This window comes from Acromyrmex echinatior, chromosome 2 (assembly GCF_024713525.1).
Source record: "Acromyrmex echinatior isolate Ae372 chromosome 2, ASM2471352v2, whole genome shotgun sequence".
Classification (NCBI taxonomy): Eukaryota; Metazoa; Arthropoda; class Insecta; order Hymenoptera; family Formicidae; genus Acromyrmex; species Acromyrmex echinatior.
Genome location: NC_141853.1, coordinates 22,382,085 through 22,409,115, shown reverse-complemented (window position 1 = coordinate 22,409,115; position 27,031 = coordinate 22,382,085). Strand labels below are relative to the sequence as shown.

At 33.9% G+C, this 27,031-nt stretch overlaps 1 protein-coding gene and 1 long non-coding RNA gene across 5 annotated transcripts in view; one reads left to right on the top strand and one right to left on the bottom strand.

Annotated features, from left to right (window-relative positions):
* The window catches only part of Ugt50B3 (UDP-glycosyltransferase family 50 member B3), a 75,640-nt gene that overhangs the window by 32,073 nt on the left and 16,536 nt on the right, over positions 1-27,031 (bottom strand). For 3 of the 4 annotated variants that reach the window (XM_087402974.1, XM_087402975.1, XM_087402976.1), the window contains exon 8: positions 11,507-11,647. The gene's annotated coding sequence lies outside the window, so the exon portion shown is untranslated. Of the gene's footprint in view, positions 1-269; positions 11,648-27,031 lie in introns of those variants that run through there. The other variant, XM_011064372.2, reaches the window with a different exon arrangement.
* On the top strand, positions 11,636-27,031 carry LOC147910646 (uncharacterized). The gene is made up of 2 exons (XR_015544129.1): positions 11,636-22,670; positions 25,071-27,031. It is a non-coding gene; the product is annotated as an uncharacterized LOC147910646 (long non-coding RNA).

Here is a 27,031-nt window from a genome sequence, read left to right as displayed (position 1 = left end):
TGAAAAAGCCGACTCACGAGAGAAATTAAATTTGTAAGTATAGATGAAATCATTTGTAACGTTGAAACTTGTAAAATAATGCAGATTTTTTTTTATCAAGCTTATTGCGTTGTTACATTGCTTTTAATTGTTTGGGAAACTTTCATTTGAATTCATTTTATTCCATTAATTACAAAGCTCGAGTTCTCTCGATTGAAATAATATAAGTTTTTTTTTCTATCACTCAGACATGAAATTGTAGTTTCAATCTGAAACACGTGACATGAATATTATTCTTTTATTTTGCTATAGAATATACACAGAAAGAACGACTTTGCTTAAGTATAATTTAAAAATTTAGCTAGAGAGATACAGATATAAAATAATAATTTTATTGACTCAAAATAATTATGTAGGACGTTTAAGTCAGTAAATTTTTTTGTAGTTCAGTATGTTTAAGTGCTACACAATTATTTTAATCCAACAAAATATCTCATAATATGAATACACAAGAAATAGGAAATAAAGGCCCCAAAGGCCCTAAAGGATTTATACATATCGTAAACTGTTAACGTATACCATAAACTATAAAAAAATTGAACAATCACAGAAGAATAAAATCCATTATTCTCCTCTCATTCGACTGTGAATGATTAATTGCTTATAATGTTAATAGCTTAGGGCATAAGTTAAAAGTTTACGATATGTATAAATGATCAAGCTGGAGTGCTTAAATGATTCGGTGCAAATTTATATTCATATCCAATCTCGCAAATTACGAGCCGAATTTAATTTTCAGTCTCTCTAAATTTCTTGGAGTGAAAATAAAAAGAGTGAAAATTATCACTCTTTTTTAAGAAGCAAAATATTTTCACTCTTCTTCAAAAGAGGCTATACCTTCACTCTCTTAGAGTGAGATTTCACTCCAAGAAATTTAGAGAAACAATTTGAAACTTAATTCTAATAAATAGAAAGAACTAGAGTAATATCACAAATTAAATTGAGATCGATTTAATAATAATGATGCTCATAGGCATTTTGAAAAGATCTTAATAATCTGATAGCTAAATTTTTAGATATTTCAGCAAAGTCATTCTTTCTGTATAGCAATGTGCGTCGCGCAGCATTTCATTCATTCGCGGCCACGTTGCTTATCTTTTCCATTTGTAGGTTAATCGATCGGTATCTTATTTTAATTGTAAAGGTATTGAACTGTCGATCACGAAAATGAATCGATTGTTTGACTAATGAAGCGCCGCGTCCGTGATTACCATTATTACGACGGGTAATTCGAGCGTAGGTGCCCCACCGACAATGTTCGGTGTCGTATGGTGCGATAACGCAAGTTTATTGTTGCGCGCGCGCCCAAGTCTCGAGTTGCGAACAATAAGATGTATAAACCCGTACTGTGTAGTTATTGTAATATGTGATTAAACTTGGACCCAGTTCAAAATCATAGCATGAATCTTCGGCGTTTCACGGTGAATTGAGCAGGGCGCGATTCGTGATTCAACGAAACGCGTCTCTTTCCCTCTTAAAAATAGACAATGCGCCAAAATGAGCAGTTGTACAAAGCAGTCTTGCGAATGAAGAATTGAGTTATCTCTTGGCGTTCGTTTCTTTAGTTGCGATAAGCGACTTTTTTTTAGAGTGAATATTTCACTCCTAAACGAAACCGTACTTATAATTCAATGTCACAAAGTACGTAAAAATTGATTTCACTCTAATTTATTTTTATTGGAATAAATATTCGCGAGAATATTATATTTAACTTTTGCTAACAAGCTGTCGTGGAAAAAAAGAATCGATTTTTTTTGCCTTTTTTAAATAAATGTCAAATATTAATTTTAGCTTTTGTATCCATGAATGCACTCTTTACATTTGCTGTTATGACTTTTTCTTTTTATGTATAAAAGGGAGTGGGATTACAGAAGCAGGGGGAATTAAAATGGCTTCTCTTTCAGCTCTGAATGATTTAAAAATCTGGTCGTTTTATTCTAGGCAGCGGCATCGCAATGTCGCTAATTCAAAAGGACTTTAATTAATAATATTAATGTTGTAAATATTTCCCAACCGGCCAAAACGCGGCAAAAGTTAAATTAAAAATAACGTTTTATTACATTTTCAACTCATTCGTACCGCAGAAACAAATAGTTTAATTCATGTCCCCTTTAAATTCATTAAAGTAATAGTTAAAATACGAGAATCATCAGTCTAACAATAAGATCAATCTTTCAAGATGACGTCATTTCGTCGTTTTAAATTTAGAGGCAGATTTATGAGAGGAAGATTTGTGAATGTGCGGTCATTCGTCTCAATCAGCGTACTATTTTGAGAATTGTCGAATGCCGAAGAATAAAAAATATTTAGACGTGAAACAATACTGCTTAAAAAATCGATAATCAATATGCTAAACAGGTTTCTGCTGTTGCACAATTTGATGCGAGCTAAAATAAAATTCTGGTATATCAAATTTAGGTCATACTGTTTTAACAATCTGTTTTAATAATCGGAAATCTCATTTACCTTCAACATATAATATTAACGATAAGGGATCGATATCTCTTTAAACGCATCGTTATCTTTTTTATTCTCAAAAGATAACGAAACATAAAGATCGCTATTTCATTTCGATATTTTCATAGAAACAAAACGGTAAATTATCACGAGAATTACATCTTTATATCATCATATACTGCGTCATATATTAACGGTAAATGAATGAGAACAGCGGGACGTGAATGCCTCCAAAATTATGTTGGGATGGCCTGAATGGTCGTTTACCACCAGAAACCGAGTGTGCTGAAAACAAACGGGACGATAATAACTTTCCGTAAACAAAGACGGCCTGATACAACGTAATTCGCATCACGAGAATTGGAACGATTAGAATTTAGGCCATCGTTCGATGCGAGAGACATCGCGACATGCTAGCATATCCCCGTCGTGTGACCTTCGAAACGAAGAGTGAATCATATTGATTCTCTGTAGCACTGCTATGCCGCACGTAGCGCAAGCGTTCACGCAAATTACGCGTATCGGGAAATGGATGATTCGTGAGATAACAATGCATCGTTTTGCATGCTGAGAGCAGTGATAAAGCACGTTGGGTTATTTCGAAGGACATTGATTGTTTCAGACATTGAAACCGAAAGGTTTTCGATCATCTTGAAATCACCTCGGAAATACATAATTTTCCTTTTGTATTTGACGCTGTTATTTCATTCTCTATTTTATGAGAGTACGTCACAAACATAGATTACGTAATGTTTCAATACCTTTCCGATTTTCAATATTATTCCCTTGAAGTAATTTCAATCTTTACATAATTAAATTATTTACAAATTTTCATAAAAAAGAATTCATATGTCTATCTAAAAAAATTTCAAATTATTTTTACGTGAATAAAAAATCGAGAAAAATAAATTATTCATCATTGGGTAAAAAGATCACACTGACTTGTTTGATAAATCAACAAGTAAATAAGGAATAAAAATAAGGAATAAAAACTCAACTTTGAATATTACTCTCTTCAGTTTTTTTTTTAAATTGCATCTTTAATCGTATATTATGCCCCCAAATTTTTACTCCATGAAAATATTGGCAAACTAATCCGAGAATAATCTGGAATTAATTCTCCAAATAATATCACATCACATGTACCAATGAGCCAATTTAATAATAGAATATTATTGCATAATTTAATCTCTCTACTGAACGAGAATTATTATTTCATCAGTATAGTTACCTTCTACATCGCATATTACATCGTAAATTTTCAAAAATTGTTGATATTGTTCACCGAAAGTTTACCATCTAAAATTAATAGATAATAACTAAATAATAAGTAAATTGTGATCCGTATTGAATAATATTTGTAAGCTGGTAAGCTTGTAAATATTATAAGCTCTATACTGATACAGTTGCCATTTACCACGAACAGTTGGTCACATTGGATCAGGATTGAAGGTAAACAACCGATCAAATATTTGTTATATTAATGCCGCAATAATCCCCATCAATACTGTTATTTTATAAAATGACGATAATACATCTGATCAATAAGAAATTAAATAAAGAGAAATAGATAAGATTCCATTTTATATCAATATTTTTTTAAAATTGAAAATTCATTAAGCGAATCTTGAGAGACAGAAAAAAAATGAGTACTTATTTAAGTGTGTATAATAAGATAGAAAAGATTCTAAAATGATTTTTGCTAAGAGCTATTTGATGTTACCTACATTTAAAGAGAGTTCTCAGAATACGTTAAACGAATAAAGTAGGACTATCCGATAATAAATTCGCAAATGCAATTATCGGGTGGAAAATCGTTTTTGCAAAAACTTAGCTGTTCGATAAAAGGCGTCAAAGCTAAATAAATTAAAGGATAAATGTATTTTCGATTAATGCAATTAATAAATTAGAGCATCTGTTTCGACGCAATCAAATTTCTAATTTTCACGTGAAACTTTCTGGTGGCAGTTTCTGATGCCGTTCCATATCGATGAATTTGTTGTCATGACAACACTATGCAAACAGCTGAAGCATACCGAAATTAACCCAATATAATTCAATTCCTTCCAAATCTCGGACTTGAGTGCAACGTGAGTATTCTTATAGTTCTCAATCTCAAACACAAACATATATAAGTTTACCTTTCAAAACATCTTTCAAATTTCTTCGAAAACACAAAAACGGTACAAAATAACAAATAACTTTGTTTGTCCAGTGCAACTGACAGCGTTGAGCTTTTTAGCAAAAAAGCTAGAAAACTGGAGCAGTCGTGGAAGTGAGAAAAGAAATTAGTCACTGCTGCAACTTATTAAGCACAGTATTGCGAATAGCAAGATAATTGGATTGTAAATTACTTGGCAGAAATGCGGTATAAGGGCGCGTTCACATTAGATATGTAAAATCAAAGGGAAGCAAAACCGCGGTGGAACGAGCTTGGGAATGTTGCATAATATTAAATTTATTACTGTACACGAAGTGTTCAAAATAATTGCAACACTCACTGATATTCGTTTCTTTTCATTCTAGCTCTTTATAATTTTATAATACATATTAATATATGCTATACGCAAATCGAACACGGATTGTTAGGCGTATCATTTCTCCGACATTCTAGCATCGCTCTCTTGAAACGCTTGAATGTCATCTCTTCAAATGCCTAAGTATCTCTTCTGACACGATCAAGCAACGTTTTTGAAAAACGAATACTCGAGGATATCTACCTATACTCTTGTGAGTTTCTGCACTGTCAGCGCTATCCTTTGCATTTCAGACGAAACATTTTTCCATACGTAATATAATTTTATTCTATTCTTATCTTTTGAGGAAACATATTTTTTTACTCACGTAAATATCACACATGAAATACATATGCCCACACATATGAATACATATAAACACCTCTCGCCAAATTACAATACGTAGAACTTTTCATATCCCGACGCCTCACCGTTTCTATTGCGCAGTTTTCAACATGCGAATCTCTTTGAAATACACGTTATATGAATCATGTTTGTTTATACTCATTCATGCGCGTTTATGCGCGTTCTTGCGTATATATCGTACATGTTGGACTGATTTGCGACGTTCACAGATGTTCGCGTGGTTAAGTTCGTTTCAGCTAGGGTGGATATATTTTTTTGTACGTGACTGGTAACAACAGGAAAAAACCTGAGATATTTGCAATTTTTAAACGAGACGCATAACCATGATATATTGCTATTTCCCTCGCATTTTTCACTGTGACTTATTTCCCTTTTAAGTAACTTTATGATCGACTACTCTAACAGCTACATTACAGCCATGTAGTTTTATGTAAGTACGTAGATTTTATGTAAATGTCAAAATAAATTCATGGAAAATCGAATAACATATTATCAATAATGTAGACTCTTAAAGGTTTAATGAAACGAAACGATAAATTGATTGAAAAACATCTATTAAGCGTGCATTGTAAATATGAAATAATAATCCCATAATAAATTCTACAAATATCTAAAAATATCTAAGAAAACAAGAAAGTATATTTTTAGAAAGTATATTTTAGAAATAAGAACACTTAATCAAACTTCTAAGTTCCGAATATTAGCTGTTAGCGCGCCTTTAACAAAATCTCTAACTAATCATTATCTTATTGCGTTATATTGTAGTATCATTGAATAATGATAAGACTACAAGGCTAAGTACAGTCAATATTATCAGATTGATTTGACACAATATTCGGAAAGGTATATTTTTAGAAATTTATTTTTGAACATATCTTTTTTGAATGATCTATTTCTGAATCGTTTAAATTTTAAATTACCATCAATTTATGTTCCAACATAATTACAACTTCTAGCAGTGACAAATAACAATCGTATTGAATTGAGTAACTAAAACGGAAATAAATGAAAAGAAATAAGAAACCTTGTATATACTATAATATAAAGGAATATAACTTTATATCATATCTTTCATCGTTGTAGTATGAAATACCTCTACAGATAATGATTTAATGTTCAAACATCGTTAACACGATTCAATACTAAATTTTCCTAAAATATCATATCACGAAATTTTTTCAAAAAAATCTTTACAACATTATTGTTAGGATTTGCGTAGCATGTCAAGATTTTAAATAAATGAGGATGAAATAGGTATAAAATAATAGCTATTTGCAACATTTTCTGTGGCAAAAAATTTGTTTCTATAAATAAAATTAATGACAAAAGTACAATTCAAAGGAGTCTCAAATAACGTTTATAATTATACGATTTATTTTCATCAAGGTATAGTTGTTTATCAAGATATAGTTGTCACTTTTTCATTTTTTGTACAAATACATATAGTACAACAAAAACTCATTTTTTTCTCTCCGTAGCGATGTAATACATATTTTTTCACTGAATACGATGCTATTACAATCGTATTCAGTTCCAATTTACTAAAAATCCTGACGTACTCATGACAATTCTGACGATTAAAATTCAAAGCTGATTGAATTGCACTTTCGATGCCGTTAACTTTGTATAAAAACAATTTTTTTTTTGCTATGAAAAAATATTGAAAATGACGAAAATCGTATTCTTGGCATTTCATCCCAATTTATTCCAAATCGGGATATATGCAGATTTTGACAACGGTATCGTATTCAGCGTATATATAGCGTAAAAAAATCTTTAGGATATGTACTATGGCAAAATTTCAGAGAGAAAAAAAAGTGATACTCAGTTGAATTGTGTAATTAATGAAACAATTCTTTTTAACGTCCACTTATTTATGCAAGTGCGGCTTCAATGCCGTTGCAACAATCGCAGTATTTCTTCGTTGCTGACGTCACTAGAGGAGGTGGCTGACGTACATGCATCTATCTTCTTAACGGTTAGATACGGTAAGTCGACAGTTATTTACGATTAGGAGGGTTAAGAGAGCAATATCTTCGCAAAAAATCTTCCGGGCAAAAAATCTTTCAAGCAGGCAATTTCGCGGAGTTTATACGATCGAGATAACGCATAAGCGAAAGGTTCTTCCGGGAAGGCTTTATGCAATAACTTGTTCCGAATTGAATAAACGTTAATGTTACATCAAGTTGCGCGTACACTCAATAATAACATGTCTCTAAAATGAAAGGTACTGTAAGTTGTAGTTGTTAATTAACGCTGTGATATTTATTACGTTTAAGTTGCTGCACAAACAATATACACAGCTGCAATGTTTTGAATAATAATTTTCTAATGAACTTTATATCGATCATTGCGAACTAATAAATATATACATTCCAGTATATATTATGCTAATTTTTCGCTCATTTATTGGAATTACTGTAGTATGTTTATTAGTTCGCGATGATTTATTATGTAATAAAGAAATTAATAGCCTAATAATAATTTCGTTATCTCTTATCGGTATTCTTATTCTGTTTTAAGCATCGCGTAGTAATCTGTAAAAATGGGAAATGTCAAGGAAACTGCATAGGTCAAGGAAATTGCAAGCTTAGAGAATTTCATCGTAGCGATGACACAGAACATGATAACGATTTGTTTAACTTGCAATAATTATAATTATGCGAATTAAACGAATCGTTATCATGTTATATGTCATCGCGACAACAAATTCTCCAGGCTTGCAATTTCCTTGACCCGTGCGGCATTCCTTGACTTTTCTCATTTTTACAGTTTTCCGGATTTACAGCAACTCTGCTGACAGTAACAAACGTAAAGCAATAAAGAATCTCCTATTATTGTCTGCTTACTATCGCGCCATGTCTGTAAACCAATGACGGTCTCTCAATTGCTTGTGTAACGTTTAGCGACGTATATACTGATATATACATGTCTCAGTCTTATCTCAATTGTGCAACATCGATCGCTTTCTCTGTTTCTCGCATCTCCTGTTTTTCGCGGTTCCGATTTACTTCTCGCCACGTTCATTTCGTTCAAGTGACAAGCGCTTCGCGTTCAATCGCGATTCGCTTTTAGCAAATCTGTTTGAACGATGTTAAGTGCAAATCAAATGTATCGGTGGTATCATCAACGTTTCTTCGTCACTCCGTTCTAGCTAAGCTATTTAAACGCTATCCACGTTCGAAATTGAAGCATTCCACTGTCGAAATAGGATTGTGGAAAAAGACTACGGGTTTTTTTTTTCCCAGAGATAATGTACTTTTCTCGGAGATACGATGGAACGTTAGCGTTAGGTGTTCTTCAAAAAAACCTGCATTGAGACAAACTGGTTGGAAATGGAAGAACCAGAAAATCCTGATTTGTTCATTTTCAACCAGAATTCCACTCGATGCAACTAGATTCTTCTTCCAGTGTAAGTTTTCCACGAATGTAAATCAAAGATTCTCGTGAAATGCTGATAATAATAACATCTTATAAAGCTTTTTGTTCGTAATGAAGATTACAAGGCTACAATACGGCGATAATTATCATTAACGTTCGTAATTATCATATATTAACTGTATCAGCTTTGATTTACATTTGTAATTAATTTCCTGCATATACATAATATGCATATACATATTTGTAACGCCTACAGGTAGAATCGCGAACAAATTACGAGTATGAAACCAACAAATCGATTACACGGCTGACCCGCAATCACAGGATTTCTTCACGAATTTCTTCGCTGACGTAGAACTGCGAGCGTTCGCTTATTAGTCACGGCACAATCTCCACCTTGTCGGCCAGATATTTTCGTATACACATGACGCAACACGCCTTGACACAATGCGGTACCACAAATTTCCCGTTAAACATCAAACAACCCAAAATTATTCCCGTTTCCCCGCAAGTAACCCCGCATATATCGTACTGAACAACGACTTGTGTGCATAAGCGTAATGGAATTTCGGACGAAACAATTCACTGGTGAATGATCTTAAAAAGCCAGCTGTGCTTCGTTTACGGCGTTTAAAACGTTTTGATGTTCAGCGACAAACACTGGAGTATCAGTCATAACTGCATCAACGTCAGATATCGAATTTACTTGAATTCTGGAAAAATAGATTTATTTCTCTCACAGCGAAAAAGAAAGAGAGAGAGAGAGAGAGAGAGAGAATCAGTTTCACTTTGGAGGTACATACCCCGCGGTATTTTCCAATCGGAGGGATTCCGCGGTAAACAATGAGCTTTTTTGTGCAAATAATAGATAACACGCTCGTCCCGATCACGCTGGCGGATGTTTTCCGTTTACGAGTCCACTGTTAAACGCGTTAATTTGCCGTCTTTTGCGATGCTGCAGAAGGTCGAGTTCGCTTGGAATTGGGAAATAATTGGAAGATTACTGTGATCCCGGTGTAAAAGCAGCGGACTAATACGACGACAAACAAATAAACGTCGCTGTCGCCGATAATCCATACTTTCTTACCCTGCATAAATGACGAAGTATACGGCTGCGTGTTTGGAGGTGCTCATTACGACGCCTGTCTTGGACGATCGAATTATGTGCCGTCCATTTTCCCGTTCATTTTTTTTTCTGTCTTTTACTCTTAATCTCTGTACTTCGCGTACTCGCTAAAGTTCTTCCTTAAGCCGATATTATGTAAGTCATACAGTGAACCTCATTAACTATTTGATAGACCGTCGAATATACAGAGCGATATTTTCAAGTTTCTCGAGAATTTATATGAATTCACTAACTTGTTAGAAACAATTTTTGGGGGTATAAGCGAAAAATGCAGGGAGCTTTCCACAAGAAAATTCTCGGAATCGCAATTAAGTGATAAGACTTCGCATTCTGTAGACAATTTTGAGACACGAGTATTAAAAGAACCTTACTTCGAGACTTGGTAGCGGATATACCGCAAAATTGCCCGCAGGCAATCGGTTGGCCATTATTGGTAATGGAGAGTTTTAAGAGCTGAGAAATCTCCTGGAGGCTTCTTCCGTAAGTTTCTCGATAATCAATTCAGTTTCGATAGACTTTGTACGCGAAACAGATCTTACGTTCTAAAATGGCCAAGAATCTTGAACATAATTCGATAATTTACACGGACAAGTCACAAGACTCCTGTGTTCGAAACCGACAATAAAAGTGCATTTAAAAAATGAGAAAGCGTCATATGTATATTTTGCGTAAAACCGAAGAGGACTTTTTCCTTTTTTTTTTTCCTCTCTTTTCGCCAAAGTTACGGGATACAGACTGCGATATTTTTTTTGCAGGCGGTCGCAAAGCAAATTGTTTGCTTTTAAAACAGCGCTGCAAAAATAGCTCGGATGGCATGTTTACACGCGATCCTACGACGACCGACCGGTAATCGAATATCAGCCGCGATTATTCTATGGGCATTCATCAGTGACACGTCATGCATGAGGTTGTACTTCGTGCGCGGAATAAAGAAGTCGTCGACGAAGTTTCGCGTTGTTCACATTATTTGATTCGAAGTCTAGAACTTGAGGCAAGTATTGACCTCGTAAAAAATGGGTGCAGCCAGAAGTACTGCGATATGCCGAGCAGAAACTTCAGCGTAACGACAAATATTTAACTTCATCGTCGCACTCTTCCTTCAAAATTGCTCGTTCAACACTAAGTTCCTTAATTAATCGTACACCGAAAAACAATCTGATCGCACTAATTAGAATTCTAGTTGAAAATAGACAAAAAGTTTCTGTTTGAATTTATTATAATTTTAATTGAGATAACCGAAATTTTTATTGATATATATAGTCCAAATTTTCTGGTGCCTTCATTTTCAACTAGAAATTTTTCTCGGTGTAAGCAATTTTTAGTTAATCATAAACGATAATATGTCGAGATTAAAAAAATATCCTTTTAATAGAATTTAATAGGTCATTTTAATAGTCACTTTAGTAAGCAAAAAAATATTCACACCATAATTCTCAATTCTTTTCTTCGTTCGTCATTTTATTGATTATTTCGGCACCACCCTGTATAAATTCGATGGCCTTTCCCTCTAATAAGAGGAGATCATCAAGACGAACGTTTTCAAAGGAACGGCTCGGTTCATTAAGTTCGAAAGGGTTTCATCCGCAGGAAGGTATTCGGAAATGTTCGTAGAGGTACTTACGTGGGCCGTAGGTACAGCGTCGTTTCTCCAGCTGAAAGTGGACCTAGCCGACGTCGATGGCGCGTCGATAATAGAATCACTAGAGCACTGCCACCATTGCCGTGTCCTACATTACTTGCCATGCCGATAGTTCCGAAATCACTGCACAAAGAAAAATAATCGTGTACAACAAAGGCAATCCCATTCGGTGTGTAATACAACATCTAATTACGTCTTACGCAAACAACAACGTCGAACTCGTTACGCGGTATTTTTTTCTTTTCTTTGGAATAGCTTTCAACAACGGACTTCCGAGCGAATTGAAATAAAAACGATATTTTTTACCGTTCCAGTAAAAGAGCTACGGCTTAATAATAATATAATACAACAGCGCATGTGCGTATGTAAAAACACTTAATTGGACGTGAGCGCGTTGTTTTTCAATCCTTTCATTTAGCATAATTATCAATGAGCGATATGCTGGCATTGAACATGTGTGTGTGTGTATAGCGTCAAACGTACGAGAGAGAGAGATAGAGAATATATCTTATAAAAACAGACTGCCAAACAAGTTTCTCTCATAATAATCGATATCTTGATAGATTCGCTACATCAAAATGCGACTGAATAGACCTAAACACTTTAAATCCCAAATTCCTTTTTAAGCCCATTCCACACTGAACACGATGAGATATCGTATCCGAAAAATCAGTTTTAATTAGATATCGCTCATCGCTCATCGCGTTCAGTGTGCAAAGGACCTTAAAGTTATCTTGTGCTTTTAATCGATGTACGAGATGATCACGCGTATAAAAAAAAAAAAACAAAAACGAAAGAAATAAATTAAGAGAAATAAATCTCTTTTTAGTTCAAAAGTGAATCTTAATGCAAAAATATTTCAGAGTGAATTTATTTGTATACCCAAGTCTAGCATAGAAATATTTTTTGATCTTGAAACATAATTATGAACAGAATTGGAGTAGTAATATTAGATATTATATTGTGGCTGAGATATTTTTCGCAATTAAAATGCAATTATGAACAGAACTAGAGTAGTAATATCACATGTTATATCCTGGCTGAGGTAATATTTTTCGCAATAAATTAAATTATTTACAATTCTTAAGATGCTTATAGAGCGAAAAAGCTTAAAAATTATTAACAAGCATCTTAAAAGGATATTAATAAATATGAATAATTTAATTTATTGCGAAAAATATTACCTTAGTCAGGATATAATATTACGTGATATTACTACTCTAATAATCTAGTTCTGACCATGAATGCGTTTCAAGACCGAAAAGATTAGTGCGTGGTTTAGAGAATTAGATATCCTATATAAATTCAATCTGAAATATTTAAAATCCGCTTTGATCAAAAATAGATTTATTTCTTTTAATTGATTTATTCTCGTCGGTCTAATACGAACCATAATTATTTATTACACGTTTCCTTGAAAAACGAAATAATAGTCGTAATAATATCTCGCAATAGTTAAATAAATCGATTTATTATCCGGTATCTCGACTTTCTTATTGTGCAAGATATATAATCGAGTAGAATCTGTCTTGTGGAATTATGCTATTTACAAGTCTTTCGATAGTAGGTCAGCTATCACATATTTAGAGACTTGTCAAAGATCTTATCTTTACAATAATTTGAATTTGAATTTTCAAGTTAAATTAGTCGCAGAATATTTCAAAGTCGTGTTCTAAATTTTAAATGTTTCTGTCACACCTTATGTTTCGTAAAATTTTATTAGCAAATACTTAGGAATTTAAATAGTCTCTTGCGATAGGCTTTTTTTCTATCGTATTGTTCAAAGCATGACAAACGCGAATTGCGTTTGAATATCGATTTATTCAAGGCAAACATAATATTTAAGATTGGTTTATAACTCTTACTATCGCGTCATATTTCAAAACTCGTATTAGCAAGTACTTGTGAATTTAAAAAAAAAAAAAATATCTTGCGCGATAAAAGGCTTTTCCTTTCGTGTTATTAAATTCATGGCGAACGAATAGCGTTAGAATATCGATTATTGATTCATGAAAAATTAATATGGTTTATGATCGATTTATGTCAGATAAAAATGATATTGCATAAAAAGATGGCGAAGAAGACAAGGGATTTTTCTAAATGCTAGGATAAATACGAATATCCCGAATATATTGCAAACGTACGTAACGTTTAACGTTTTATATAACGTCACGAATCATTCTTACCGTAAACGTCTATCATGTGTCGAGTTTTTATATAAAGTCAGAGTGAACGCACGTATTATTTCACGCTCGCTATTATTCTTTTAACATTCAATTGTTCAGCACAATCGGATCTGATTGAAGGTAATTGATAGTATTTGCGAAATGAAAATTAGATATCGTGTTGAAATATTGCAAATATGTATATGTATACTGTCATTGCTATCAATTTTATACGGTATGCAAATACAATTTCCGCTCTTTCTCTCTTTTACCTTCTCTCTCACTCATGTGCTAAAAGCTTATCCTGTAATTATGAGATGAATACGTTCAAGCGAAAGCTTTACTCGATGTAAATATAATTTTCATGCTCAAGAGCGGCTTATTATATGTTAAAGTGTGAATTTTACCAAAACCGAATCGAAATAATGTCCCTTAGGTATACGTTGCAATTATTATATATTACAATAAGTAATAAAAAATTTAAATTAATTTTTTAGATATTGTGCAGTTATACATATTTGAAGATGACATTTGTTTATGCCTATATTATATCTATTAAAACGGAAAATGTGAAATACAAGCAGTCATTAAAAAAACATATACGTGATTTAACATAATTGGTTTCATTTCGAAATAAATTTACAAAAATAGATATTATACAAAACCAAATGTAAAATTTTAATCACGCGATTAAGCTCGAATAAAAAGCAGTTTTGCATATTCTTTAATAATGGTGATGAATTTATAACGATTCAAAATAATACAATAATATAATTTTTTCGTAACACATTTTAAAAAATATAATTCAAAAAATAAAAAAAGTGCAATATTTGCTTAAACATTTATGATCCTAGTTGAAGCATTTATTGTTATTTTTATAAAACTCGCAATTTTCCTTAGAAATCTGATAAGTAAATTCTTGATACGTACAGATAAAATTCTTGATAAAAGGTTTTGATATCTTCATCAATCCATTATCCAAATAAAACAATGTTTTCGTGATCGTACGATAATCAATGTAATATTAATCTCCCAAGGATTATTGGAATTTGACCATTATAAAAAGTGGATTTTCACGCACAACAATATTAAATAATTAAAATACTCGCGACTCGATATCTTTTTCTTGTTTTAGTCCGCTTCCTTACAAACGGCAAGCATCGCAAAATGTTGCGATCGTACTGGAACGGAAAAATTCCAATATATTTCTCGACGAAGCTAAATTATAGAAGCACGACGGCAACGACGACGATGGCGACGAACGAATGTCCGCGTTTGCAAGTTGCCGAACCGACCACGCGTCCACTCGTTTCGTCCGTATTTCGTCCCATCTCCGAGCAGGTTGTCGTACACACACTTTCGCAATGGAATCCCAGTTATTTCAAAGGCACACATACACACACATACACACACCGACCGTTCTCGTTGTCTCCGAGATAGGCGTGCGAGCGTTGATCACGCTGCGCTACGCACACACTATCGTAGGGCAAATATCGACGAATGCGATCACAAATGCAATTCTCCCTAGATATTCTCCGAACCAATGTGGGCTCGCGCACGTTTGCATGCTCGTGCATTATGCATCGATTCACATTACGCCAAGTACTGGACCTCTGGGAATTTTAGGGCACTTCAATGATGCAGATATCCTTCGGATAATGGAGCTCAACATATCACGTTTGGTTTCAGTGAGAAACAGGTGACTCTTGAACGTTGCAGCGACTCGGGTTACGAGTGGAACACACACGGAAAATTGAGAAAGTCGTATAGCGTTACTTCTAAAAAACGAGGCGTGACGTTATATAGGAGCGCTTTGCACCACAAGATAAATTTTATACTTGTAACAAAAGTTGGTGACATCGTGAGAATAAAATAATGGAGACACTAAAACAGAAAATTTTACATTCGAGACATGAAAGTAAAAATCTGTTCGAAAGTCTCTCTCTCTTTCTCTCTCTCGTCTTTCTTCTTTTTGTTTCTTAGATTTAATCAAAGAGAAATTGTGAAAATAATTTAATCTGAAAAATATAATTAATAATTTACAATTGCAAATATTATATATTTACATTTAATAATTTAAATAATTAAAAAATAATTTTAAAAATGCAAAGCAATCACGATATCAAAGTATGAATTATAAATAATTCAACCTTATTTTACTAATCACAATAAAGTAACAAAAAAGGGAAAATTTTTTTAACGCGTAAATCGTAACTTTAAATGTATCTAAATACAGATTATTAAACACTGAATAATTTTAACGTAAAATTTTTGTTATCAATAACGATCGACAAAAAAGTTTTGGCATAATATGAAATACCATTAATGATTTTTTCGTCTTTTTCAATGAAAACTGAAATAAAATATTAAATAAAGGGAGAGAAGAGCAGAAAAGAGAAATCGAACGATATTGTATTCCAAAATTTTCCCGTATCGCCACAATACGGTTCGCCCACGGTATTAACTTGACAATATATGTATGATTTTGTGAATAGAAATTCCTGTATCGTACACGAATATGTAAACAAAAACTCCACGAGTTGGAACGATACTAAACGCGACGCGTGCATGCGGCGCACGTACGCGAATATCCGCATCGTTAGGCTTCTACTTTTGCAACGAAGAGACACTTCGTAATGTCCCACGCGAGTACAAACTCAAACTTTGGCAAAGTCCAAAGCCTAGGTCTTCACCTGAGTGCCACCACCGTTGCAGATATTTGTATTGCAGCCGTTCGCATATGTTGCTGTGACAATATAAGCATCGCTTCGAAAATTTCGTCTCAATGTGTATAACATTGTTACGGAATATTTGTGTCGTACGGAATAATTCTATCTTCTCGGCATGGCGACGGCAGTCATTTCCGCATCGGTTCACCCGAGTGCACCGCCTCTTCAAAAATTCATCTCTTTGCACGATATTCTTGCCAGCGGGCTAACTAGGGCGTGGCACCAAGGCGGAAGCTGTTAAAAATTTAAGGTCTTAACACTCTCTTAACTAAAGTTCAATTGAACCGTATGTATAAAATATCTATGTAACATTTTCCACGAGAAATCTCGTACTTAGATATTTATTAAAGAGGACAGCGCTAAAATTGTTTTCGAATATAATTTATCTGTTCGATAAGCGATAAATTGATAATATGTTTTACGTCGTTTTGCTATTATTCATATTTTATATACATATGAATTATATATCTATATAAATTTGATGGATATAAATGGAAATTTATTCGCGTCGCGAACGCAATCTGTCCGCAGATGATTTCTATTATAGCTGTGATTATTATGTATTGCCACGATTCTAATTTATAACAATAATTTCTGCACAATGCAACAATACCATCTTTAAAAGTGTGTCATGCCATGATGTTTTGTCATAAAAAGTATTTTTATGAAACGAGACTTTACTTTTCATCTGCTCTTTCTGCGTTTGTTTATGTACTTAACATATTTTAATTTCAAAAAATGTAACATAAAGCAGTTATAAAAAACAGACCTATAAAAAAATAAAAATTTAATAAAAATATTATTAAAATGAAATTTATTAAACCTTAATTAATAAAAATAATCAGACTTTATATAATAATACAAAATTTTTTAGATATTTTGAATTAAGTACTTTTCTCTCAAATTATATCAAGAAAATTAACAAAGCTTTTAAAACTTCTTATTTAAAATTTTTTTTATGGCAGACAAACGTTTATTTCGGAATTATTTAATCCAGAATTTTATCGTACGTAAATTTTACGTATAATTATGCGAGTCATTGAGTGCCGAGTTATACCTTCAGTAGTCATCAGAAGGTCCAATTTGTCACGCTGAAAGTTAGGACAAGCTTTCAAAAATTCAGTCCAGTACAGATTAGTTTAGATCCCCTGAGGAGCGTTCCAAAACGTAACTACGTAACTTTCTGTAATTTAATGTCACGCAAACTATAGAGTTTTGATTAAATAGTTACGTTTTGGAACGCATCTCTGCAGTTACAGACAACATAAATGATTTCAATTTTTAAGTAGTTTTGTGTTAAATATTTTATTGGTAAGTATTAAGAGATAATTAGACTACTCCATATCAATTCAAGAATTTCATGTATTTATCGTTTTTTTAAATAGATAATAATTAAGTTAGTTATGATAATAATTAAATTATTTATGTTTATAAAAGTCTAGATTGTAAATATTTTTCGAAGTTTAAAATGTATGACGAATGTGTGTTACATTAATTAAAAGTGACCTATTTCCTCGTGCGCAAAATTTACGTCATTAGCAATTTACTGTATCACTGAATAAAATTAAACATAATTTCCAATAGTTGTGAAAATATTATGTTTATCGTATCTAAGGTTTGCCATATTTTTATTTACAAAATCGCATTTAACATTTAAATATATCTATCCATCTAAATTTACGAATAATCTATACAACAATTTTACATAATATATTATTGAAATGTAAATGCTGATAGATACATTCGACGCGTATAATTTAAATACAAAGCGCTTACAGATATTCGTTTCACAGCGCATCTACGCTTACGACAAAAGGCATTTCGCCGACTCGATTTAGAAGTTCTATTAATGGCGTAGCGTTAAAGACGCTGCGGCCAATGATAAATTCACGTCTCATTCATGACGGAAGATCAGCTAAATAGAAATTTACGATCGCTATTTTCATATCGTTTTTATTTTCGGAGCTAGTGGTACAAGTTTTCGAAAACAAATCGGGAAATTTTCCGTGGCACATATTTTCTGTTTTATACGTGCGTCATGTGAAACCATTGGAAACGTATAAATATCAAGTGAGAGAACTATTTCAATTTCTGTTTGTTCATGAGATACCATAAAAATATTATCATTTAATTCTTTTTATTTCTCCATTTCAGCATTCATTTCTTTGTTTGAATAACGTTAAGTGTGCAAAAATGACGAGCAAGAAGGGAGTTCTCTTGTATAAATAATTGCAACACCTTTCTGTCGATCGATCGTATTATTGTTATCAGTAATCAAATTATGTAGCGTGTCATTCGACCAAATGATATTTTCACTTCGTATTTATAGATATATTTTAGCGGAAATATTTATACATATACAATGTTATTTATTTCGCGAGTAAAGTTTCATATTCCAAATTAAAAATTTCTGTTTATAAAACAAGCCATTTACAAATATATTTACAAATACGAGGACTTTCAAATCAAACAAGAATATATCGTTCAAAAGGAGAAAGTGTGAAATGCACGGTACCGCAGCACATCAATCGGACTAATGCACACGTAACGAGTAAAATAAAATATGTACACTACTACCGTAAAAAATAAAGACAAATTATCCAATTAAATAGCGATCTTGCGGTCGATATTTAATATGCTAATGCACACGAAATCATTAGTCTACTGTGTACACTCAACGCGCAAAAACGCAAAACGTACGTTTCTCTCTCTGTTCGATACTTATTAATTAAAAATATGCAAAATTGATTTATTCACCGTGTAAAAAAGGAAATTAACCTGCAAGCGAGCCAATTTAATAATGATTTAACTCACGTGGAATATTTAACTAGGCATACTCCCTCTTGGGACATCTCCCTTTGAAAAGCATTCTCGATTGCAAGAAAGTCTAGTAAACACGTACTTGCCAACTACTCTTCTCATGGGACATTTGAGTTTCAGCAAGAAATTACATTCAACGTGAAAACAATCTGGGGACCGTCCTTCCATAATTTTGCCGAGCTTCGTATGCGTCACGGAGTAATTTAAAACGAGAGCCAGCCGTTCATAACTTCAAAGAAATGATCGCAGCTTCAAAGTGAAGGCGCAAAGAGAAGGACCGAAAGAAAGAAAGATGTGTCCCTCCCATTGAATCAAAATTGAAGAAAGACAATTCCGATTGTTTTCTTTGAAAAACGACACTCGACGTTAGAATTCTCAAGTAGCCACTTGACTCTCGACACTGCTCGGATTTATGTAAATAAATGATTAAGGCCATAAGCTGAGAAGCAATGTTCAGATATTATCTATATATAAACCGAAGGTTTTTCTTCTCTTTACATCGGTGTTGTATCTATAAATTAGACCTATGCGTTGGATTTTTACGCGTTGGATTTTTACGTTTTATGTCTACGTACGACGCCTAAATGTATATCTTTGTATATCTCTGTACGTGACATGAACTCGTTTCGCATGAACCTGCGCGTTACATAAATGAATGAGTCGCGTGTTATTTTTACGTTTCGTCGTGAAAAATGTGCGTATTACGAGTTTAGATAAGTATAAAATTAAGTGACGGAAAGATAATAAATAGTGAATTCGTGGTTAAACGCCGATAATGTGCGTGTACCATGGAATTTTACATCAGTATATCACAACGTATTATTAATTCATAAGAGAAACTACCTACCATCGATCATCAGTCGACACGAACGATAGAAACGAGATATTTACGACTAGAACTTGGAGAAAAACTTTAACGAGATAAATGACGTTAACGAGAAATACAGTTCTGTTTACAATACACCACTTTTAAACTGGACATCATACATCATACGAGATATTTACTCGCACGTATAAATTCTGCATACAGTTGCCGTAAACATGCGGTTTTTCGGAAATATCATGCACATACAGCGATAAAAATGTTTCAGTATTGTTATACCAACAAAACTACGAACATAATACATTTTGATCAAACCAATCAGAATTCTCGTTATCGTAATTTTCTAGATATGTTGACTAGAATGTTTAATTATAGATTTAACAGCCTTCGGCTGCAACCACCAATTTTATTTCCTCTATTTGCAATGTAATGAGTTCAAGTTTTCTGTTATTTTAAGCTTTCAAAAAATGTGGAAAAATTCTGAGTTACTTTTCGATATTTTTATGATATTATCAAATTATTAACACAAATGTTAAAAGTTTAATAAAAATTGAAATCTGATTTAAAATGAGGAAAAAATTTAGGAGTGTAATTTCGCGTGCCGAAAAAAAATATTGCAAACGGTTAATTACAAGTATCGGTTTGTACCTTTCTAAATTAAATTTATCAATTTGCAATTTATAATCAAATTTTTCCCGTGTACACATCACAGTTGACACCGTTTAATTAGTGTTTCACTCAAGATTGACGATTCCTGTTTGAAAATCCCACTATCTTGTCGAAGATCGATAACTAGTACTGAAATTAAAACTGTTTCGTGACGCTTTTTAAAAAAAAAAAAAAAGAAAGAAAAACCAATCAGATTAAACCTTTCTGCTGGAGAGATCCTTTCATCAAAAACCAGAGAAAAATCTAGTGAAAAAACATTAAGTAAAAATCCAATAAAAATGTATGTGCGATACGTGTATTTAAAAAAAGATTATCCAAATTTTGAGCGATTGGCTGAAATTCGGAGAAAATTAAAAAGAATTGCAAATTGAGGATTGGAATTCAGGCAATCAGAAAGAAACGGATTAAAATTTTAAAAGTACCCGATTGAGATCGAATTCTAATCTAATCTTTGACTCGCAATCTCCAATGCGTACAGGCGTGACATTAGTGATTCGCGATTAGATTTGCAATTCGCATTACTCGTAATAGATTCACAGGCATTCGCTGTTCAATATGCGTCTTCCACAATGTTAGCCACTCGGCGAATGGTCCATTGTTTGCACGGCGTAGCTCTATATACAGAGACCAACACGAATCGATTGATTCGTGGTGACTCGCACCCCTTGATTTCATCAAAAAAAAAACCGCTCCTCTGGCGAATCGGCACGACTGGTAAACAATGCGGATTCAACGAATCCATCCATTCGCACTATTCCCGAATCTCATACGAATAGTGAATTGCGAATCTCGAGTCATGAATCAACATGCAGCCTGGCGTTTCTAATTCAACCGGGAGAATTCGCGCGCTGCAAGAAATGAAATTCGTTTCGTCGATATACAGTAACGCCCGACGCTATCATAGATATTCTTCGCGAAAAAACATGAAAACAACACGGAGCAACACACCTTTACAGCCGTATCGCACGTGGCCGGATCTCTTACGCACACGTCAACAGGAAGGCCACCGGCCTTAGTCGGTGTCCTTAGTCGGCGAAGATAAACGACGGCCAAAACACACACGCACACGCACAAGCACACGCACACTACCGGCGTAGTCGCTCTTTCGGAGAATCCGCTATTACGAAGCGAGCACGCGCCTTCGCGACGATCAGTTCGCTCGTTGCCGTTTTCGTCTTCGCAGTCGGCAAAGAACACCAGCGGCGGAATGACTGACGATCACGTGTAAACGCGACGCGACGATCCCAGCTTACCAACAAGCAGGGAGACGACGACGACGACGACGACGACGACGGTGTCGACGGCGGGGCTCTCGGTCAGATCATAGATATACTACCAATGCCCGTCGGTTAAAGCCGCTCATACGAAAACACGACCGCGCCGTACGCCGATTCAAGTCTCTCTATCGCTCGCACGCTGTGCCGTGCTGCGTGCAGATACGAAGGAATGAAAGGGCGGGGGAGAAGAGAGACAGAATAGTGGGGCGCGACTCTCCAACCGGGAGCGACGGATGGGGGAGGGATACGGCGAGGGTCGAAAGCGCGGCCGCGTGGTAGGGGGAAATCGACAGGACCGGGCGACGGCGACGACGAGAGAAAGAGAGAGAGAGAGAGAGAGAGAGAAGTGTGGAGAAGCGCAAACGGGAACAAAAGTTTCGAAGCGTCGCTTGGCACCATAAAAATATTTCCGTGTTTCGGTGCGCGTCGACGATCAGTCGGGGCACCACTGGGGCAAGCGACTGAAACGACGAGGCCGCCCGCCTCTTCGTAGTCTTCACTTCCTCCCTCACCCCTCCGGTCTTCCCGCCGCGCCGCTCCATCCGCGTGCCGCGGTTGTCCTTTTGTGTATACTTACGACGAAGAGCCAAACGAGGGAGCGCACATAACTGCCAGAAGACGATGGGTTGGACGACACGACGAAGGGCGGCGCGAATGGAAATGGTAACCTTTGAATGAAGCATAAAGCATGTAACCGCGAATCACACGCGCGCGATATCTCCTCTCTCTTTCCAATGAGTATTCAACGAACTCGGACTTTACACGCTTTGCACCGCCGTTTTCAACGTTTATTTGTATGTATAAAAACGGAAACGCGAAGATCTTGTAGTTCTTGTAGATTCTTGTATTTAAGATAAAGTACAGTCTTGCGATAGTAATCAGATAACCGTATATCAGCATCTTGAGATATTACTTGAGATCTTAAAATAAGAACTGACTGAATCGGTATTTCGGCCGAAGTAGCGAAATATCACGAGACGCGTTTAATGCATCTCTTCTTTAGAGATACATCTCTCCTTCGAACAAGGAATATCGATATCGTCGAGAGATATATGTTTAAATTGCCCATAAAAATATTTCCTTCTTCCGTAATGTAAACTCTCTGTGAAAGAAAAGTTACGTCTGCAACCTTATGGGATAGACGCCAGCTAATCAAAGAACAGAAATATTCAAATGACATGGAAACAAGAGATTACACGTTTCAAAAAGCCGTAGAAATATCCATAGACAAATATTCACACGCGGAAGCACATTTTTCACGATGAAGATAATTGAACAATGAGGACTCCATTCACAAAGTATTCACATTTTTACGAAAAACATCGCGAAATGTTATCGCTAGGATTTGTAAGAAAAAAAAAAAGACCTCTTATCGCATATAACTATCTGTTATTTATAGTTATTTTAAGGACAGATCAGTGTATACAAAGCGACAAGGATGAAGTAGAAGCAAGAATGCGAAGAGCACAGAAAACTTCGAACGTGCTATCAGAAGGTTACGAGGTCATTAAAAGAAAAAAAATCTACTTTATACCTAGTTTTTACATTTTTTTAAATTTGATGTTGATAACTGAAATATGCATGTATACAATATATTATATTTAAATTTCCCATTACTTACTGTTATATTAAAAAGTGCAATTAGAAAATGGATTAGATTAAATTTTTATTAATGAATTTATTATGTTTTTTAATATTATTCTCATAAATTTATTATTATTATTTATTATGAAATTTACTTTTTAATATTGAATTAGATCTACTTTATATTTTTTACGAATATTATATATATTCTCAAAAATCAAATGTTTTAGTATCTTTTAATATTTTATACAAAAATACATAAATTAATAAATTTTTAATATTAAATTCGTTCAGAGAGAAAGATTTGTTTCTAATCTCTACAGAGATCGCAAATTAATTTATTTTTAAATTAATGGCCTAACATATCTTTAATGTGGAATTCCATGATGATATGTAATAGTATTAAAGGGGCTCGGTTTCAAAGTCGCATCAAACTCTCGTACCTTTAATAGTATTTACACATCTACATTTAACCTCGGAACTCGTTATTAAGCATAGAACATACGATCGATCGATTCACCCGATAAGAAATTAACTTGAATTTAATCTGCCTCGCGTTTCTCGAGTGCCTTCGTAATGTTTGTCGATACTCTACAAGCTATATATATCTTATGTCCCATGACTCGGAGTGCGAAAACGTATTCCGTGGAACCGTGAATGTGAAATGCCATTATGCCACATAATTCTATATTGCATAACGCGAGGGGAGGAGAAAGGGGAATTAAAATCGGACTGTTTCATTCAATGCAAAACGCGCATTGTTCGTTTCGTACCTCACACAGAGTTGTAAATTACTTCGTATACTTTGTATACGATATTTTTATCGCGCATGCTGCTCTCGAGATAGCAGTTTCCTGGGGCCTTTAATTTACTCTATGTCTTATCAGATCACGCTGAGCGAGGAATGTACATCGCTACTTATCATTCCAACTTACACGAGTTTGTTTTGACGATTGCGTAAGGACAGTTCTGAAAAATCAGTTCTGCTAAAAATGTATGCCACTCGATACTTTTTCCTCAACGAGATCCGTAATGTTTCAGTATCGCATTCCCATTTTACGTTTCTAAAATAAGCGATATAGGTTATTTATAGCTTCGCGATAAGTTGTATGCCGCATTAAACTGAGGACGAATTTTATGCATTTCTCAGAGAAATTGTAATACCAAATGACAGTTAAGACAATTATGATAAACGATACCTTTCAATTCTTAACCCATTTACAATGTTACAAATGGCTAATTGTTTCGAAAAGAGTGTAACATTTAGCGCAAAATAAATGTAAAATTATGCGCGGGAAAACTCACACAGATACCGATTTGTTCAATTATTATACAGTTCTTGTGATTATTAAAACGAAACACATGTGAAAATAGGCGAGGAAAACGCGGACAGACGATCGACGGCAAACAACTACGTTTTTATCGCGAATTTAACGTTGCGTGTGAATATGCGAGTGACAATACGTTCTAAACTTTCAGGCAACTGCGAGCGTTACGTCCCAATCAACGCTATTGTATACAACATGCCACTAGAAACACGTGGAAACATGCCACTTTGGGCCTTTCGAGCTTCGTTTTACATTGCTACAGCAAATATGAAGGAAAAATGGAAATTTTATATATACATATAAAAGATAAAAAAATATGAAAAAATGAGTACCGTTATCCAGCATTGTAAAACGTGATCGTTGTTAAAAGTAATTTTCTGATTCTAGTATTTACGCGAAGAACGCAATTTCTATATTAGGTGTACCAGAATTCAATATTTCTTAACGCTGTTGGAAACCGTGCACATTATGAAATAATATTAAATATTAAATGAAAACTGCAATGCTGGAGAGTCGCGATGTAACAAATCTATGGATATTAAATTTTATCGTACTAACATTTAAAATCTTTACGTCTAAATTAAAATTAAACATTAGTATAAGACATTTTCGCAATTCGGGATCAACAGATCAACAAGATTATTATAAAAATGTATCTAAATTTTTACAAAAATGTGAGATAAAATTTTATTATTTCTACTTCAAATACAATTATTTATCAAACATAATTCATTAATTTGCTAATCTTGTGGCTTTCCTTTCATACCTATCTAACGATTGTTTACGCTCACTTATCTAATAATAAATTCCAAGATAAGATGTCTATTGATTGATTGTCTATCGATAGTATGCTGAAACTTTTCGAATATTTAACAGCGAGTAATGTCGATATTGCAAAATAAACATGTTAAAAATTATTTGTATCTAAGTCTGACCACAAAGCAGTTAAATTTATCATTATTACTTTTTTCTGTTAATGATTTAAAAAGTTATGTCACAAAAATGCATCATTAAAGTTAACGCAACAAATATTTTACATAAAGTCTAATTATAAAGCAACTGAACTTATCTAACAAAATTTTCCGCTCACCAATTTACCTTTTTGAAAGCAGAAAATGAGCGTCGTTAAAGTCAACGTGACGAACATTATTAAAAGTTTGAAACGGCTCAACTTGTCTGTTAAAATTTTCTATCAGTTAATCTACTATCTTTTAAAAAAGAACGAAAACGCCTTTCCGAACTTGCGTTTCTCCATCGCACACTTTAAATGTATCGTTAAAATCAACGGCGACAGATGTTACTTCACGAGGTCCAAGTATAAATAACGTTATAACTTTATAACTCCTTTATAGTCAATTTATTCTTTCAACAAAAAGAAAGAAATTATACCGAAATTAATAATTAAAGACGAACATTAATAATTAAAGACAACACGACGAATATTATTCTACGACTGGCTACGAAACAGTTGAACATGTCAAAATTCTGTTAATTTATTCATTAGAAAAGCAAGGAGAATGAGTTTCCGGGTTTACGTTTCCCCGTAGAGATGGATTGAATGTCGAAAAGCGTTGTAAAGCCAACGCGACGAATATTACACTCGACATTTGAGTCTGACAATGAGTACAAAACAGCTAAACTTATTCGTCAAAATTTTGCCAGTTTATTCTTTCGTTAAAAATAGAAAAAGAATACTGGAAAAAGATTCTGGATTTCTTCATCGCACGGGCGTGGACTCGTCATAGAAATGCGCCATTAAAATCAATGTCATTAAATTATATTCAATTCGAGTTATTTTTAATCATTACTATAGATCGCACTATTTCTATCCAGTATATCATTAATTTGACCAAAACAATATAAAGTTAAACAATTTTTAAGAAAATGTGTTAAATTTGACTCAAATTAAATTTGTTATTTACTAAATGTATACGTCGATATGTGAACAATGTTTACTTCGAACCACAGAAATGAATTGATTGACACTTTGACACATGAAAGTTAAAAATAGTAAAATATTATTTAACAAAAAGGATTGGGTTGCCATTGCTCCTTTGATATTTACTGCATAGAAATCTGAATATGTCGGAATTTTCTGTCAGTTAATCTACC